Source organism: Jaculus jaculus, chromosome 3 (assembly GCF_020740685.1).
Source record: "Jaculus jaculus isolate mJacJac1 chromosome 3, mJacJac1.mat.Y.cur, whole genome shotgun sequence".
NCBI classification, from domain to species: Eukaryota; Metazoa; Chordata; class Mammalia; order Rodentia; family Dipodidae; genus Jaculus; species Jaculus jaculus.
In genome coordinates this window covers 129,728,484-129,747,157 of record NC_059104.1, presented here as the reverse complement: position 1 = coordinate 129,747,157, position 18,674 = coordinate 129,728,484, and the positions used below count along the sequence as shown (strand labels likewise).

At 47.7% G+C, this 18,674-nt stretch overlaps 10 non-coding genes across 10 annotated transcripts; all 10 read left to right on the top strand.

Moving 5' to 3' along the window:
- Positions 1-710: 710 nt before the first annotated feature.
- LOC123459839 lies at positions 711-790 on the top strand. The gene has a single exon (XR_006636576.1). It is a non-coding gene; the product is annotated as a small nucleolar RNA SNORD115 (small nucleolar RNA).
- Positions 791-2,545: 1,755 nt separating this feature from the next.
- On the top strand, positions 2,546-2,625 carry LOC123459832. Its single transcript, XR_006636569.1, has one exon. It is a non-coding gene; the product is annotated as a small nucleolar RNA SNORD115 (small nucleolar RNA).
- Positions 2,626-4,309: 1,684 nt separating this feature from the next.
- LOC123459840 lies at positions 4,310-4,389 on the top strand. Its single transcript, XR_006636577.1, has one exon. It is a non-coding gene; the product is annotated as a small nucleolar RNA SNORD115 (small nucleolar RNA).
- A 1,721-nt stretch (positions 4,390-6,110) lies between these two features.
- Positions 6,111-6,190, top strand: LOC123459837. The gene has a single exon (XR_006636574.1). It is a non-coding gene; the product is annotated as a small nucleolar RNA SNORD115 (small nucleolar RNA).
- Positions 6,191-7,887: 1,697 nt separating this feature from the next.
- LOC123459825 lies at positions 7,888-7,967 on the top strand. Its single transcript, XR_006636562.1, has one exon. It is a non-coding gene; the product is annotated as a small nucleolar RNA SNORD115 (small nucleolar RNA).
- A 1,760-nt stretch (positions 7,968-9,727) lies between these two features.
- On the top strand, positions 9,728-9,807 carry LOC123459791. The gene has a single exon (XR_006636529.1). It is a non-coding gene; the product is annotated as a small nucleolar RNA SNORD115 (small nucleolar RNA).
- Positions 9,808-11,504: 1,697 nt separating this feature from the next.
- On the top strand, positions 11,505-11,584 carry LOC123459809. Its single transcript, XR_006636547.1, has one exon. It is a non-coding gene; the product is annotated as a small nucleolar RNA SNORD115 (small nucleolar RNA).
- Positions 11,585-13,355: 1,771 nt separating this feature from the next.
- On the top strand, positions 13,356-13,435 carry LOC123459824. The gene has a single exon (XR_006636561.1). It is a non-coding gene; the product is annotated as a small nucleolar RNA SNORD115 (small nucleolar RNA).
- Positions 13,436-15,133: 1,698 nt separating this feature from the next.
- Positions 15,134-15,213, top strand: LOC123459847. Its single transcript, XR_006636584.1, has one exon. It is a non-coding gene; the product is annotated as a small nucleolar RNA SNORD115 (small nucleolar RNA).
- Positions 15,214-17,832: 2,619 nt separating this feature from the next.
- LOC123459844 lies at positions 17,833-17,911 on the top strand. The gene has a single exon (XR_006636581.1). It is a non-coding gene; the product is annotated as a small nucleolar RNA SNORD115 (small nucleolar RNA).
- Positions 17,912-18,674: the final 763 nt, after the last annotated feature.

Genomic DNA, 18,674 nt, shown 5'->3' with positions numbered 1-18,674 from the left:
CACACATGTAGATGAGACACAGAGCAAGTGTGCGTGTCCAGGAGAGGGTTTCTCCCAACAAAAGTCTTAATATCGAACAGAGTTCTCTGTCCATTGGGTTTTGGCCCAAAGTTGGCCATGAGGGTCTGGTTCACAAAGGACACAAATCCCAAAGGCCTAGGCGCAAGGCTACGGGGACTTCCAAAATATGTATCTACAGATCTCATTGTTTGCTGGAGAGCAAGAGATAGGCCACAGATGTGTGTTATTCCTGCTGGGTCCAAATTTTGAGCAAGCAATTAGTACGAGAATACAGGATGTAAAGTCGTGTTAGTTGTCAAGAGCGGAGCCTTTGCCCAAGCATAATCAGGGTAATCAGGGCCACAGCCGCTTAGAATAGGATTGGTAAAGCTTTTCCCAAGTTCACTGGAGTCTGTGTCTTGTTCCTCCCCAGGTAGTTCCGAACTGAGAAATGATCTGCGCAGTCCGTAGGTAGACATCAAGCTCCATTGTGGCATCCCACGCCATATCTTGTGTGCTTTCATCCTTTTCATACTAAAGGGCAAGGGGAGGTATACCCTGAGTTCTCCCTTTCCTGATGCCTACAGGTGCGCAAGAGACCATCTCTGAATCCAGTGGATATCCTGCCTCCTGATTCACTCTCCTCGCCCTGTACTGCTACCCAGGGACATGTCAACAAAGCATGCTTGGGGAGGGCTTGGTCTTTTCCTGGGTCAATGATGACAATCTTCCTGTCATGAAGAGCGATGATGACATAAAAATCATTCTCAATAGGATTACGCTCAGGCCCGGGCAAAAATTCTCCTTGCAGAAATGGGAGTGTGATCTGAAGTGCTTTGGCGAGGGCCAGGAATTTGTGAGCTGAAGTCACCAGGCCATTTCTCATGGCATATGAGGAGCAATTGTCCAATGTTTGCCCTCCCAGTGAAGTACGCATGCTCCAAATCAGATCTGGCTGTCAAAGATCGCCTCACTCAGCGATACTATATGGGCTGTGGCTCATTGCGCAGCTCCCTTCCTGATATTTGCTCTTTTAGACTCCGGTATCCTTGTCCCCTGGAAGAACACACCTTTTTGTCCTGCTTAGGTGAGTAGACCACTGTGATTTTAGACCACATGAGTTACTATTGTGATTAACAACAGTAGAACATCTGATCTACGTTGAGAAGAAAGGATACACCTGCAAGAGCCAGTGGATGCTTTCTGAGCCTGAGCAAAGCCCCAACTCCTCCCTACCTCAACAAAGCCATGAGGTCAGGACTAGTGGAAGTCCTCTATGCCTTTTGCCTTTGTGGAATACACTTCTGTGTCCCAGGAGAGAATTCTGAGCATTTGAAAGGGAGCCCAGGTGCAGTCGGAAGCTGTACAAGAGGTCTCAAGGCCCTTGTGTCCACAGAGTGGCGACCCTCTTGGCCAAGTACCCATTGGCATTTGTCTGGCTTGGATTGTCATTTCCGACCCTTGATTCTCAGGACCCAGAACACATCTGGAGTCAGCTCTGTGGATCCTGATGGAGGCCTAGGGAAAGACCTGAGTCACATAGAGTAGGAAGCAGGGAACAGCCCTACTTCAGGAAATGATATTACATGGGTAATGTGCATAGGACTGTTGCTGTGTTCCAGTGTGGTCTTGGCCCTCCACAGGCCTTGATGATTCTTCTCTGGCTGTGGATTCTTGATGAAACAGGCTTCCAGTTATCTAAGCCTCAGTGCCCCGGTGTGCTCTCCTTAGAGAGACGTCCATACTAAGGAGCTTTTCCATCATGGTATTCCCTTGTAGGCTTTGTGGTAGAAAGAATGGGCAGGTCCACTGAGATCAGTGAACACGGAATGTTTTGGAGAGGAACAGATCCCCTTTTTGCCCTATATTCTCTCTCAGCACCTGCCATAAAGGGCTAGTCCATTGAGGACATCCTGTGCAAACCTTCAGCCATGGGTCTGACTCCACAGAGCATTCACAATAGGGACGTGATGCATGCTCCCTGTACGTATTCCTTTGTTCACATGTAGGTACGTGAGATGTCCAGTTAGAGTCCCATTTGAGGAAGATCCCCTAGAACCATATCAAGGATACAGACAACACTTGTTCCCGTGGGTTGCAATTTTCTTATTAACTAGGAATGTGTAGGTTGAAATGTGTAGTAGTGTTCAACAGGGGCCCTTTCAGCCAATCATCACCAGTTGATTCTCAGAAATGGAAGGTCCTGATAAGCTCGCACATACCAAGTAGATCCTTTGTGTTGGGCCTCCGATAAAGGTCGGAATTCAAAAATGATCTATTCAGTCAATAAGTACACATCAGAGCTCAGTGTATTTTGCAACCCTGTGATTCAGGTCAGCAGGACATCTGGCTTCTCTCTATTCACACAGATGTCAAAGGCGGAGAGACACCCATGGAAACTCTTTGTTGGAGGCCTCAAGAAACTCAAGACACCTTCTCTGAGACTACTGTATCTCATGCCTTTGGAGCTGCTGTCTGACCTGGCAAGCAAACAGTGGGCCCCAAGAGGAAGCATGCTTGGTAGGGGCGTGATAGGTTCTGTGCTGGGTCAATGATGATACCCTTTCTGTCATGGTGAGTGGTGATGACATAAAAATCATGCTCAATAGGATTACACTGAGGCCCAGCCAAGGATGCACTTACATGGACGTGGGGTGTTGGCAGTCTTGGCTCCCCATACATGCACAGATTTTCATATACCGAAGTCTCCATGGCCATGCTTAAGTGTAGGATCATGGGCACTTGTAGTTTATGGCCTGTCTCTGCACAGTACGGAAGTACCACATCAGATCTTGTGGCTCAGGGTGACCTCTTGCAGGGATCCAGTAACGGTTATCACTCTTTGTTGACCTCCCTTCCTTATGTTTAGTCTTTCATTGAGACCTGTTTGCCACGAGTACCCCAGCCATTCTCCTACTTGGGTGACTCGTCCTCTGGGACTTTGGTCTGTGCGGACCGAGTTTTGATAGCCCAAAAGATGCCCAGGTGTTCATTGGGAAGGTATGTTGTAATTAGAAGAGTCAGTTGAGGCCATTGCTGCTAAGAACAGAACTATGTCGTTCTTATCTACCCAAACCATGCCTCGGTGTAATGAAGTGTGGCCTCCACTTGACCCATAGGGACTTGATTCAAGGGAGGATGTGGACATCCCTGATTATTAGAAGTTTGTACCAGATGCTGCCAGAAAGGATCCCCGAGATTATGAGGGCCTTAGATCTGCGAACATATTGGCCACCTGGATATGGGCATGTCCTTAAGTCAAGGGGTTCTGTTGGACCTGTAGGCAAGGGACCCTGCCCAGGTCTTCCTTCACCACTGTGGTTTCTATTTTGAAGGCTAAGGGCAACAGCCGAGGATGGAGGGCATGCTGAGTTAGGGTCCCTGCATCAGGCAAGGACTTGAGCTGTAATCAGTTAAAAGTGAATCAGAGAGGGGGCATATTGATTGTCCTGCTGCTTCCCCTCATCAATATATATTCTCCGGACAGAATTGCTAGGGATTTCCTTCTGATGGACCCTCTGCAGGTGTTTAACTCCTAAAGGCCTTGGAACCCAAAAGATCTAAAGGCAGTCCATGTCAAGCAGCTATCACATCAGTGTTATGCTCATGCAGATGAGACACAGAGCACATGTACGTGTCCGGGAGGGGGTTTCTCCCAAAAAAGTCTTAATGTCGAACAGAGTCCTCTATCTATTGGCTTGTGGCCTGAAGTTGCCCGGGAGGGTCTGGTTTACAAAGGACACAATCCCCAAAGGCCTAGGCTCAGAGCTAAGGGGACTTGCAAAATATATATCTACAGATCTCATTGCTTACTGGAGAGCAAGTTATAGGACAAAGAAGTGTGTTATTCCTGCTGGGTCCAAATTTGGAGCAAGCAATTAGTACGATTATACAGGATGCAAAGTCGTGTTCGTTGTCAAGAGGGACGCCTTTGCCCAAGCATAATCAGGGGAATCACAGCCAGAGCAGCTGAGAATAGGATTGGCAAAGCTTATCCCAAGTCCACTGGAGTCTGTGTCTTGTGGCTCCCCAGGTAGGTCGAACTGAGAAAAGATCAGCACACTCCGTGGGCAGACATCAAGCTCCACTGGGGCATCCCACGCCATATCTTGTGTGCTTTCTTCCTTTTCATAGTAAAGGCCAAGGGGAGATAGACCCTGAGTTCTCTCTTTCCTGATGCCTACAGGTGCTCAAGAGACCTTCTCTGAATCCGGTGGATATCCTGCCGTCTGATTCACTCTCCTTGTCTTGAAAGGCTACACAGAGCCTTGTGAACAAAGTATGCTTGGGGAGGGCTCGGTCTTGTTCTGGGTCAATGATGACAATCTTCCTGACATGAAGAGAGATGATAACATAAAAATCATGCCCAATAGGATTACGCTGAGGCCAAGGCAAAATTCTCCTTCCATAATTGTAGTGTGGCCTGAAGTTCTTTGGCGAGGGCCAGAAATTTGGGAGCTGAAGATCCCAAGCCATTTCTCATGGCATATGAGGAGCAATTGTCCAATGTTTGCCCTCCAAGTGAAGTAAGCATGCACCAAATCAGATCTGGCTGCCAAAGATTGCCTCACGCCGGGCTACAATATGGGTTGTGGCTCTTTGCGCAGCTCCCTTCCTGACCTTTGCTCTTTCAGACTCAGGTCCAATGTCCCCAGGAGGAACACACCTTTTTGTCCTGCTCAGGTGAGTAGACCACTGTGATTTTGTACCACATCTGGTACTGTTGTGATTAACAAAGGGAGAACATCTGATCTACTTTGCCAAGAAAGGATACACCTGCAAGAGCCATTGGGTGGTTTCTGTGCCTGAGCAAAGCCCCAACTCCTCCTGACCTCAACAAATCCATGAGTTCAGGACGAGTGGAAGTCCTGCTATGCCTTTGTCCAATATGGAATAGACTTCTATGTCCCTGGAGAGAATTCTGAGAATTCTGAGCATTAGAAAGGGAGCACAGGTGCAGTTGGGGAAGCTGTACACGATGTCTCAAGGCCCTTGTGTCCACAGAATGGCGAGCCTCTTGGCCAAGTGCCCATTGGCATGTGTCTGGCTTGGATTGTCATTTCCGAACCTTGATTCACAGGACCCAGAACACATCTGGAGTCAGCTCTGTGCTTCCTGATGGAGGCCTAGGGAAAGAGCCTGAGTCACCTAGAGTAGCAAGGAGGAGATAGCCCTCCTTCAGGAAATGATATCACATGGGTAATATGCATAGGACAGGTGTTGTGTTCATGTGAGGTCGTGGTCCTCCTCCGGCCTTGAGGATTCTTCTCTGGCAGTGGATTCCTGATGGAACAGGCTTCCAGTTGAACAAATCCTCAGTGCCCTGGTATTCTCTCTTTAGAGAGATGTCCATACTAAGGCGCTTTTCCATCATGGTATGCCTTTGTAGACTGAGTCCTAGAAAGCATGGGCAGTTCCAGGGACATCAGTCAACAAGGTAAGTTTTAGAGAGGAAAAGATCCCCTTTTTGCTCTATATTCTCTCCCAGCACCTACCATGAGGGGCTAGTCCATTGATGACACCCTGCACAAACCTTCAGCCATGGGTCTGAGTCCACAGAGCATCCACATGTAGGTACGTGAGATGTCCAGTTAGAGTCCCATTTGAGGAAGATCCCCTAGAACCATATCGAGGATACAGACAACACTTGTTCCCGTGGGTTGCAATTTTCTTATTAACTAGGAATGTGTAGGTTGAAATGTGTAGTAGTGTTCAACAGGGGCCCTTTCAGCCAATCATCACCAGTTGATTCTCAGAAATGGAAGGTCCTGATAAGCTCGCACATACCAAGTAGATCCTTTGTGTTGGGCCTCCGATAAAGGTCGGAATTCAAAAATGATCTATTCAGTCAATAAGTACACATCAGAGCTCAGTGTATTTTGCAACCCTGTGATTCAGGTCAGCAGGACATCTGGCTTCTCTCTATTCACACAGATGTCAAAGGCGGAGAGACACCCATGGAAACTCATTGTTGGAGGCCTCCAGAAACTCAAGACACCTTCTCTGAGACTACTGTATCTCATGCCTTTGGAGCTGCTGTCTGACCTGGTAAGCAAACAGTGGGCCCAGAGAGGAAGCATGCTTGGTAGGGGCATGATAGGTTCTGTGCTGGGTCAAAGATGATACCCTTTGTGTCATGAAGAGTGGTGATGACATAAAAATCATGCTCAATATGATTACGCTGAGGCCCAGCCAAGGATGCAGTTACATGGACGTGTGGTGTCAGCAGTCTTGGCTCCTTGTATGTGCACAAATTTTCATGTATCGAGTCTCCATGGCCATGCTTATGCATAGGATCATGGGCACTTGTCATTACTGGCCCGTCTCTGCACAGTATGGAAATACCACATCAGATCATCTGCTCAGGGGTGACCTCTTACAGGGATCCAGTAAGGGCTATAACACTTTTTTAAACTCCCTTCCTTATGTTTTGTCTTTCATTGAGACCTGTTTGCCTGGAGTACCACAGCCGTAGTCCTACATGGATGACTGGACCTCTAGAAATTTGGTCTGTGAAGGACCGAGTGTGGATAGCCCAAAAACATCCCCAGGTGTTCATTGGCAAGGTATGTTGTGATTAGAAGAGCCAGTTGAGGCTTTTTGCTGCTGAGGACAGTACTATCGAGTTCTTTTCTTCCCAAACCATGTCTCGGTGCATGAGTAAGGAACAGTGACCTCCACTTGACCCGTAGGGACTTGAATCCAAGGAAGATGTGGACATCCGTGATTATTAGAAGTTTGGAACAGATGCCACCAGAAAAGGTTCCCCCAAGATTATGAAGGCCTTAGATCTGCGAACACATTGGCCACCTGATTATGGGCATGTTCTTGAGTCAAGGGGTTGTGTTGGACCAGTAGTCAAGGGACCCTGCCCAGATCTTCCTTCACCACTGTGGTTTCTATTTTGAAGGCTAAGGTAAAAAGGCGAGGATGGAGGGCACACTGAGCTAGCGTCCATGCATCAGGCAAGGACTTGAGATGTAAGCAGTTAAAAGTGAATCAGAGAGGGGGTATATTTGTTGTCCTGCTGCTTCCCCTATTAAATATATGTTCCCCAGACACGATTTCTAGGGATTTCCTTCTGAAGGACCTCCTCCAGGTGTTTCCATCCTGAAGGCCTTGGAACCAAATAGATCTACAAGGCAGTCCATGTCAACCATGTATCCCATCAACGTTACGCTCATGTAGATGTGACACAGAGCACTAGTGCATGTCCAGGAAAGGTTTTCTCCCAACAAAAGTCTTAATGTCGAACAGAGTCCTCTATCCATTGGGTTGTGGCCTGAAGTTGGCCATGAGGGTCTGGTTCACAAAGGAAACAATCCCCAAAGGCCTAGGCTCAAAGCTACGGGGACTTCCAAAATATATATCTACAGATCTCATTGTTTACTGGAGAGCAAGTGATAGGCCACAGAGGTGTGTTATTCCTGCTGGGTCCAAATTTGGAGCAAGCAATTGGTACGATTATACAGGATATAATGTCGTGTTAGTTGCCAAGAGGGACGCCTTTGCCCAAGTATAATCAGGGGAATCACGGCCACAGCAGCTGAGCATAGGATTGGCAAAGATTTTCCCACGTCCACGGGAGCCTGTGTCTTGTGCCTCCCCAGGTAGGTCCGAACTGATAAAAGATCAGTGCACACCGTGGGGAGACATCAAGCTCCACTGTCGCATCCCACACTATATCTTGTATGCTTTCTTGCTTTTCATAGTAAAGGACAAGGGGAGGTAGACCCTGAGTTCTCCCTTTACTGATGCCTACAAGTGCGCAAGAGACCATCTCTGAGTCCAGTGGATATCCTGCCTTCTGATTCACTCTCCTTGCCCTGTAAAGCTACACAGGGCCCTGTGAACAAAGCTTGCTTGGCGAGGGCTCGGTCTTGTCCTGGGTCAATGATGACAATAGTCCTGTCATGAAGAGAGATGATGACATAAAAATCATGCTCAATAGGATTACGCTAAGGCCCAGGTAAAGTCCTCCTTCCAGAATTGGAGTGTGGTCTGAAGTGTTTGGCGACGGCCAGGATTTGGGAGCTGAAATCCCCAAGCCATTTCTCATGGCATATGAGGAGCAATTGTCCAATGTTTGCCCTCCCAATGACGTACACATGCACCAATCAGATATGGCTGCCAAAGATTGCCTCACGCCGGGCTACTATATCGGCTGTGGCTCTTTGCGCAGCTCCCTTCCTGACCTTTGCTCTTTCAGACTCGGGTCTAATGTCCCTAGGAGGAACACACCTTTTTGTCTTGTTCAGGCGCGTAGACCATTGTGATTTGTTCCACATCAGGAACTATTGTGATTAACAAAGGGAGAACATCTGATCTACTTTGGGAAGAAAGGATACACCTTCAAGAGCCAGTGGGTGGTTTCTGTGCCTGAGCAAAGCCCCAACTCCTCCTTACCTCAACAAAGCCATGAGGTCAGGACGAGTGGAAGTCCTGCTATGCTTTTGGCCAATATGGAATAGACTTCTGTGTCCCTGGAGAGAATTCTGAGCATTAGAAAGGGAGCACAGTTGCAGTTGGGGAAGCTGTACAAGAAGTCTCAAGGCCCTTGTGTCCACAGAGTGGCGAGCCTCTTTGCCAACTGCCCATTGGCATGTGTCAGGCTTGGATTGTCATTTCCGAACCTTGATTCGCAGGACCCAGAACACATCTGGAGTCAGCTCTGTGCTTCATGATGGAGGCCTAGGGAAAGAGCCCAAGGCACATAGAGTAGGAAACAGGTGACAGCCCTCCTTCAGGAAATGATATTACATGGGTAATGTGCATAGGACAGGTGCTGTGTTCCAGGCCCTCCACCGGCCTTGATGATTCTTCTCTGGCCGTGGATTCCTGATGAAACAGGCTTCCTGTTGAACTTATCCTCAGTGCCCAGATATGCTCTCCTTAGAGAGATGTCGATAGTAAGGCTCTTTCCCATCATGGTATGCCTTGGTAGACTGAGTGCCAGAACGTACGGGCAGGTCCAGGGAGATCAGGCAACAAGGAAAGTTTTAGAGATTAACAGATCCCCATTTTGCACTTTATTCTCTCCCAGCACCCGCCATGAGGGGCTAATCCATTGAGGACACCCTGCGCAAACCTTCAGCCATGGGTCTGACTCCACAGAGCATCCACAACTGGGACGTGATGTATGATCTCTCTTCATACTCCATTGCTCACATGTAGGGAAATGAGATGTAACTGGCCATATGTCCCGATAGACTCCCATTTGAGGAAGATCCCCTAGAACCATATCACATATACAGATAACACTTGTTCCATTGGGTTGCAATTTTCTTCAGAACTAGGCAAGTGTAGGATGAAAATGGTTAGTAATGTTCAGCAGGGGCGCTTTCAGCCAACCATCACCAGTTGATTCTAAGAAATGGAAGCTACTGCTAGGCTTGAACATAACAAGTAGAACCTTTGTCTTGGGCTTCCCAGAAAGATCAGAATTCAAAATGATACATTCAGTCAATTATCAGCCATCAAAGCCCAGTGTACATTGCAACCCTGTGATTCAGGTCAGCAGGACATCTGTCTTCTCTCTTTTCACAGAGAAGTCTAAGATGGAGAGACACCGTCTGGAAACTCTCTTTGTCAGATGCCTCCATATTCTCAAGACACCTTCTCTGAGTCTACTGTATCTCATGCCTTTGGAGATGCTGTCTGAACTTGTAAGCAAACAGTGGGCCCAGAGAGGAAGCATGCTTGGTAGGGGCATGATAGGTTCTGTGCTGGGTCAATGATGATACCCTTTCTGTCATGAAGAGTGGTGATGACATAAAAATCATGCTCAATAGGATTACGCTGAGGCCCAGCCAAGGATGCACTTACAGGGACCTGGGTTGTCAGCAATCTTGGCTACCCGTACTTGGGCAAATTTTCATGTACTGAAGTCTCCATGGCCATGGTTAAGCATAGGATCATGGGCAATTTCGTTTCTGGCCCATCCCTCAACAATATGGAAGTGCTACATCAGATCTTGCTGCTCAGGGGGGACCTCTTGCAGCATCGAGTAAGGGATACCACTCTTTGTTAACCTCTCTACATTATGTTTTGTCTTTCACTGAGAACTGTCTGGCAGGATTACCCCAGCAGTTGTCCTACGTGGGTGACTGGACCTCTAGGACTTTGGTCTGTCAAGGACCGAGTGTGGATAGCCGGAGAAAATCCCCCAGTGTTCATTGGGCAGGTACGTTGTGATTAGAAGAGCCAGTTGAGGCATTTTTCTGCTGATAACAGCACTATCTCTTTCTTATCTACCAAAACCATGTGTCGGTGTATGAGTAAGGAAGGGTGGCTTCCACTTGATTCATAGGGACTTGAACCGAGGGAGGATGTGGACATCCCTGATTATTAGAAGGTGAGACCAGATGCTACTAGAAAAGGCTCCGAGGAGATCATGAGGGCCTTAGATCTGCGAACACACTTGCCACCTGGCTATGGGCATGTCCTTGAGTCAAGGGGTTGTGTTGGACTCCGAAGGCAAGGGACCCTGCCCTCATTTTCCATAGGCACTGTGGTTTCTATTTTGAAGGCTAAGGGCAACAGACGAGGATGGAGGGCACACTGACTTATGGTCCCTGCATCAGGCAAGGACTTGAGATGTATGCAGTTAAACGTGAATCAGAGTGGGGGCATACTTGTTGTCCTGCTGCTTCCCCTGTTCAATATATCTTCTCCAGACAGGATTTCTAGGGATTTCCTTCTGAAGGACCCCCTCCAGGTGTTTGCATCTTGAAGGCTTGGAACCCAATAGATCTAGAGGGCAGTCCATGTCAAGCAGCTATCCCATCAACGTTATGCTCATGTAGATGAGACACAGAGCAGCTGTGCAGGGCCAAGAGAGTGTTTCTCCCAACAAAAGTCTTAATGTCAAACAGAGTCCTCTGTCCATTGGGTTGTGGCCCAAAGTTGGCCATGAGGGTCTGGTTCACAAAGGACACAATCCCCAAAGGCCTAGGCTCAGAACTACGGGGACTTCCATAATATACATCTACAGATCTCATTGATTACTGGAGAGCAAGTGATAGGCCACAGAGGTGTGTTATTCCTGCTGGGTCCAAATTTAGAGCAAGCAATTAGTACAATTATACAGCATGCAAAGTCGTGTTAGTTGTCAAGAGGGGCACCTTTGCCCAAGCATAATGAGGGGAATCAGGGCCACACCAGCTGAGAATAGGATTGGCAAAGCTTTTCCAAGTTCCATTGGAGTCTGTGTCTTGTGCCTCCCCAGATAGGTCCGAACTGAGAAATGATCTGTGCAGTCCGTGGGCAGACATCAAGCCCCGGGTTGGCATCCTACACCATATCTTGTGTGCTTTCTTCCTTTTCATAGTAAAGGCCAAGGGGAGGTAGACCCTGATTTCTCCCTTTCCTGATGCCTACAGGTGCTCAAGAGACCATCTCTGAGTCCGGTGTATATCCCGCCTTCTGATTCACTCTCCTTGCCCTGTAAAGCTACACAGGGCCCTGTGAACAAAGCATGCTTGGGGAGGGCTCGGTCTTGTCCTGGGTCAATGATGACAATCTTCCTGTCATGAAGAGAGATGATGACATGAAAATCATGCTCAATAGGATTACACTGAGGCCCAGGCAAAATTCTCCTTCCAGAAATGGGAGTGTGGTCTGAAGTGCTTTGGCGAGATCCAGGAATTTGGGAGCTGAAGTCCCCAAGCCATTTCTCATAGCATATGAGGAGCAATTGTCCAATGTTTGCCCTCCCAGTGAAGTACGCATGCACCAAATCAGATCTGGCTGCCAAAGATCACCTCATGCCGAGCTATTATGTGGGCTATGGCTCTTTGCGCAGCTCCCTTCCTGATCTTTCCTCTTTCAGACTCCTGTCCTCTTGTCCCCAGGAGTAACACATCTTGTTGTCCTGCTCAGGTGAGTAGACCACTGTTATTTTGTACCACATCAGGTACTATTGAGTTTAACAAAGGGAGAACATCTGATCCACTTATGGAAGAAAGGATAGACCTGCAGGAGCCATTGGGTGCTTTCTGTGCCTGAGCAAAGCCCCAAATCTGCCTTACCCCAACAAAGCCATGAGGTCAGTATGTGTGCAGGTCCTGCTATGCATTTGTCCAATGTGGAATAGACTTTTGTGTCCCTGGAGAGAATTCTGAGCATTAGAAAGGGAGCACAGGTGCAGTCAGGGAAGCTGTACAAGAGTTCTTAAGGCCCATGTATCCGCATAGTGGCGAGCCTCTTGGCCAACTGCCCTTTGGCATGTGTCTGGCTTGGATTGTCATTTCCGACCCTTGATTCGCAGGACCCAGAACACATCTGGAGTCAGCTCTGTGGCTCCTGATGGAGGCCTAGGTAAAGAGCCCGAGGCACATAGAGTAGGAGGCAGGTGACAGCCCTCCTTCAGGAAATGATTTTACATGGGTAATGTGCATAGGAGAGGTGCTGTGTTCCAGTGTGGTCTTGGCCCTCCACTGGCCTTGATCATTCTTTCTGGCCCTGTATTCCTGATGAAGCAGACTTCCAGTTGAACTAAGCCTTATTGCCTTCATATGCTCTCCTTTTGAGACGTCCAAATTAAGGCGCTTTCGCATCGTGGTATGCTCTTCTAGACTGAGTGCCAGGAAGTATGGGCAGGTCCAGGGAGATCTGACAACAAGGAAAGCTTTAGAGAAGAATAGATCCCATTTTTCCCTATATTGTCTCCCAGCACCTGCCATGAGGGTCTAGTCCATTGAGGACACCCTGCACAAACCTTCAGCCATGGGTCTGACTCCACAGAGCATCCACAACAGGAACTTGATGTATGCTCCCTCTACATATACCATTGTTCACATGTGGGGACGTGAGATGTGACTGGCCATATGTCCCAATAGATTCCAATTTGAGGAAGATCCCCTAGAACCATATCGAGGATACACACAACACTTGTTCCCGTGGGTTGCAATTTTCTTCAGAACTAGGAATGTGTAGGATGAAAATGGGTAGTAGTGTTCAGCAGGGGCCCTTTCAGCCAACCGTCACCAGTTGATTCTAAAATATGGAAGGCCCTGCTAAGCTCGCACACACCAAGTGGATCCTTTGTCTTGGGCCTTCCAGAATGTCAGAATTCAGAAATGATCCATTCAATCAATAAGCAGCCATCAGAGCCCAGTGTACTTTGCAACCCTGTGATTCAAGTGGGCAGGACATCTGGCTTCTCTCTATTCACACAGAGGTCACAGATGGAGAGACACCCTCTGGAAACTCTTTGTTGGATGCCTCCAGATGCTCAAGACACCTTCTCTGAGTCTACTGTATCTCATGCCTTTGGAGCTGCTGTCTGACGTGGTAAGCAAACAGTGGGCCCAGAGAGGAAGCATGCTTGGTAGGGGCATGATATGTTTTGTGCTGGGTCAATGATGATACCCTTTCTGTCATGAAGAGTGGTGATGACATAAAAATCATGCTCAATAGGATTACGTTGGGGCCCAGCCAATGATGCACTTACATGGACGTTGGGTGTCGGCCATCTTTGCTCCCCATACGTGCACAAATTTTCATGTACCGTAGTCTCCATGGCCGTGCTTAATCGTAGGATCATTTACACTTGTCTTTTCTGGCCCATCCCTGCACAGTATGGAAATACCACATCAGATCTTGATACTCAGAGGTGACCTCTTGCTGGGATCCAGTAAGGGCTATCATTCATTGTTAACCTCCCTTCCTTATGTTTTGTCTTTCATTGAGACCTGTTTGCCAGGTGTACCCCAGCCATTGTCCTACATGTGTGACTGGAACTCTAGAACTTTGGTCCTTGAAGGACTGAGTGAGGTTAACTAGAGAAGATCCCCAGGTGTTCATTGGGAAGGTACATTGTGATTAGAAGTGTCAGTTGAGGCTTTTTTCCTGCTGAGAACAGCACTATATTGTTCTTATCTTCCCAAACCATGTCTTGGTGCATGAGTAAGGAAGGGTGGCTTCACCTTGACCAAGTGTTATTATTATCCATGTAGGATGTTGTTCCCTGATTATCTGAAGGTGAGACCAGATCCTGCCAGAAATGGCTCCTGGGAGATCATGAGGGCCTTAGATCTGCCAAGACTTTGGCCCCCTGGCTATGGGCATGTTCTTGAGTAAAGGTGTTGCATTGCATCCCTGAGTCAAGGGACCCTGCCCATATCTTCCTTCAGCACTGTGGTTTCTATTTTGAAAGCTAAGGGCAATGCCGAGAATGGAGGGCACCCCTATTTAGGGTTCCTGCATCAGCAAGAACTTGAGATGTAAGCAGTTAAAAGTGAATGAGAAAGGTGGCCTATTTTTTGTCCTGCTGCTTTCTTCTTCGACATATGTTCTCTGGACAGGATTGCTTGTGATTTCCTTCTGAAAGACCCCCTTCATGTGTTTGCATCCTGAAGGCCTTGGAACCCAATAGATCTAGAGGGCAGTCCATGTCAAGCAGCTATCCTATCCACATTATGCTCATGCAGATGAGACACAGAGCTCGTGTGCCTGGCGAGGGTAGGGTTTCTCCCCACAAACGTCTAAATGTCCAACAGAGTCCTCTGCCCATTGGGTTCTGGCCCAAAGTTGGCCATGCGTGCGTGGTCCACAAAGGGCACCATCCCCAAAGGCCTAGGCTCAGAGCTATGGGGACTTCCAAAATATATATCTACAGATCTCATTGTTTACTGCAGAGGCATGTGATAGGCCACAGAAGTGAGTTCTTCCTGGTGGGTCCAAATTTGAAGCATGCAATTAGATACGATTATGCAGGATGCAAAGTCATGTTAGTTGTCAAGTGGGGCGCCTTTGCCCAAGCATAATCAGGGTAATCAGGGCCACACCAGCTGAGAATAGGATTGGCAAAGCTTTTCCAAGGTCCATTGGAGTCTGTGTCTTGTGCCTCCCCAGGTAGGTCCGAACTGAGAAATGATCTGTGCAGTCTGTGGGCAGACATCACGCTCCAGTGTGGCATCCCACGCCATATCTTGTGTTCTTTCTTCCTTTTCATACTAAAGGCCAAGTGGAGATAGACCCTGAGAACTCCCTTTTGTGATGCCTACAGGTGCTCAAGAGACCGTCTCTGAGTCCCAAGTATGTCCTTCCTTGTGATTCACTCTCCTCGACCTGCACGACTATGCAAGGCCCTGTGAACAAAGCATGCTTGGGGAGGGCTCGGTCTTGTCCTGCTTCAATGATGACAATCGTCCTGTCATGAAGAGAGATGATGACATAAATATCATGCTCAATAGGATTACGCTGAGGCCCAGGCAAAATCCTCCTTCCAGAAATGGGAGTGTGTTCTGAAGTGCTTTGGTGAGGGCCAGGAATTCAGGAGCTGAAGTCCCCAGGCCATTCTGATGGCATCTTAGGAGCAATTGACCAATGTTTGCCCTCCCAATGAAGTACGCATGCACCAAATCAGATCTGGCTGTCGATGTTTGCCTCACTTTGGGCTACTATATTGGCTCTGGCTCTTTGTGGAGCTTCCTTCCTGACCTTTGCTCTTTCAGGAGACTTTGTCCCAAGGAGGAACAGTCCTTTTTGTCCTGCTCAGGTGCTTAGGGCAGTGTGATTTTTACCACGCCAGATTGTGATTAACAAAGGGAGCACCTGTGATCAATTTTTGGAATAAAATATAGACCTGTAAGCACCAGTTGGTGCTTTCTGTGCCTGAACAATCCCCAACTCCCCCTTATCTCAACAAAGCCATGTGTCATTCTTGGAGTGTGGAAATCATGTCATGCCTTTGGACATTGTGGTATTGTCTTCCATGACTCTTGGGAGAATTTTGAGCTTCAGAAAGGGAGCTGAGTTTCATTCAGGAAATTCTTATATGAGGTCTTAAGGCCCTTGTGTCCACCTAGATTGGTGATCCTCTTGACCATCTGCCCACTGGCATGTGTCTGGCTCAGGAAACTGAGAACAGTTTGTCTATTTTGGGAAACAAGGTTTTCCCTGCAAGGGCCTGTAGGTACTCTCTACCTGAGCAATTCCCTAACTTCTTTTCTCTTCAAGGACAGGTTTCACTTTTGGAGTGTCGAAGTTACGTCTGTACTTGGCCAATGTGCAGTTGCCTTCCATGTTCCTGGTGACTTGACTTACCTTTAGAAGGGGAGCATAGGTGCAGTTTTAAAAGCACACATCTGGTCACAATCATGAGGGTCTTAAATTTGCAAACATTTGGCCACATTTTTTTGTTTATTTTTATTTATTTATTTATTTTAATTTTTTTGATTGTTTATTTTTATTTATTTGAGAGCAACAGAGACAGAGAGAAAGAGGCAGAGAGTGAGAGAGAGAATGGGCACGCCTGGGCTTCCAGCCACTGCAAACGCACTCCAGATGTGTGCGCCCCCTTGTGCATCTGGCTAACTTGGGTCCTGGGGAATTGAGCGTCAAACCGGGGTCCTTATACTTCACAGGCAAGCATTTAACTGCTTAGCCATCTCTCCAGCCCTATTTTTATTTATTTATTTGAGAGTGACAGAGAGAGAGAGAGAAGGGAGGGAGGGAGAGGGGGCAGGGAATGGGCATGCCAGGGCCTCCAGCCACTGAAAACAAATTCCAGACGCGTGCGCCCTCTTGTGCATCTGGCTAACGTGGGTCCTAGGGAATGGAGCCTTGAACCAGGGTCCTTACGCTTCACAGGCAAGCACTTAACTGCTAAGCCATCTCTCCAGCCCTTGGCCGTGTTTTTATAGGCTTTTGTGTAAATCAAAGTATCATGTTGGACTGCTGGGCCTTGGGGCTTAGGTCCCTGTACTGATCTTGCTTCTGCACTATGGTATCTACTTTGAAGTTTAAGGCAATTGCCATAAGCAGGGAATGCCAAACCTGGTGGTGTTCCTACCTGGGGCAAGGGTTTGACATGTGTAAAGTGAAAGGGTTGTCATAGAGGTGGCAGTGTTGTCTTGCTGGTCCCCTTGTTTTGATGAACCTTCTCTCTCCAGTGTTCCATGGAATTTCCTTCTGAAAGACCACTGCTGCTGTACTCATTCTGAGGACTCTGGTGCCCTCTTGATCTATAGGGCAGTCCATTTCAAGGAGCCTTCCAATGAAGGCTTTGCACTTGGAGATTTGTCTTAGAAGGAATGGGTAGGGCCATGAGAGTGCTGCACCTAAGAAATATCTTATAGATGAACAGAGTCCTCTGCACCTTTTTTTTTGTGCCCAGAGTCGCCCCTGAGGGTCTAGTTCACCAAGATCACCACAGCCAAAGTCCATGTTTGACACTGCAAAGCATCCACAACTGGGACTTCCAAAAAATATGTCCACAAGTCTCATTTCTGACTGCATAGGAATGTGACATATGAAAGAGACTTATGTGTCTCCAAGTCCTTCCAGAGTCCTGTGTGGGAACATTTCTCTCGGACTGTTTCAAGGCCACAGAGGCCAGTTGTTCCTGGTAGTTCTCAATGTTTTGCAAGTAATGGATAGAAATAAGCAAAGACTTGGTAGTAGTCATGAGACATGCTTTTGCCAACCACAACGGGGAGACTCAGGACCACAAATGGTGACAATAGGTTTGGCAAAATGTATCCCACATCAACTGGATGATGTTTTTTGGGCCTCTCCAGATAGGTCAGAGTTCATGAATGATTCACTCAGTTGATGGGCAGCATTCAAGCCCAATGTGGCATCCAATGCTGCATATTGGGTTAGCGGACATCTGCCTTCTTCTTTTTCATACAGAAGTTGATATTAGAGAGACAGTCCTTGGAAATTCTCCTTCCTGAATGCATACTTTGGGCCAAGAAACCATCTCCAAGTCAGTCCACTCTATCTCCTGCCCTCTGACTCACTTTCCTCCACCTGTAAGCCAATGCAGATCCCTGTGAGGATGCATGCTTTCCGGGGGGGGGGGGGAGGGCTTGGTTTTGTCCTGGGTCAATGATGACAACCTTCCTGTCGCAAAGAGAGGTAATGACATAAAATCATGCTCAACAGGATTACACTGAGACCCAGCCAAGGATCCACTTACATAAAATGGGATGTTTTGAGTCCCTTTTCTTGGGCAAAAATTTGAGTACTGAAATACTCACAGACCTATCTGCAAGTAATCTGAGGGGCACTTGTCTTTTCTGGACTCTCCCTGTGCAGTATGGAGGTGCCAAATCAGATCTGGCTGCTGAGCATGGTCTTACACTGGGCTTCAAGGAGGGCTCTCAATCTTTACTGAGCTCCCTTCCTGACATTTTGTCTTTCAGTGAGACCTGCTTCCCAGGAGGACCCCAGCTCATTTTTCTACTCAGGTGAGTGGACTTCTATGATATTTGGTCAAAAAGAATAGAGTGTGGGTAGCAAGGGGAGATCCCTAGATGTTTTTGGGAAGCAAAGTGGTGACTGGAGGGACATCTGATGTCTTCTTTTCCTGAGAAGAGCCTTAACCCCCTAACTCTCCCACCTATGTCTCATTGTATGAGTCTGGATGGCATGACTATTCCCTTGACCAATGGGGAGTTACATCTAGGGAGAAGGGTGGTTTCCCTGAGCATTAGAGAGTGAGCCCAGCTGCAGTCAGGAAAGGCTCCCAGGGGATCAAGTGCCTTATATCAGCCAATATATTGGCCACTTGCTTAAAGACATGTCTCTGAGTCAAGGTGTCACATTGTATCCCTGGAGTTCGGGGTTCAGCACATATCTGGCTTCAGCATTTTGGTTCCTATTTTGAAGGACAAGAGTAACAACCAAAAACAGGGAGGGCCAAACTCACGTGCCTCAGGGAA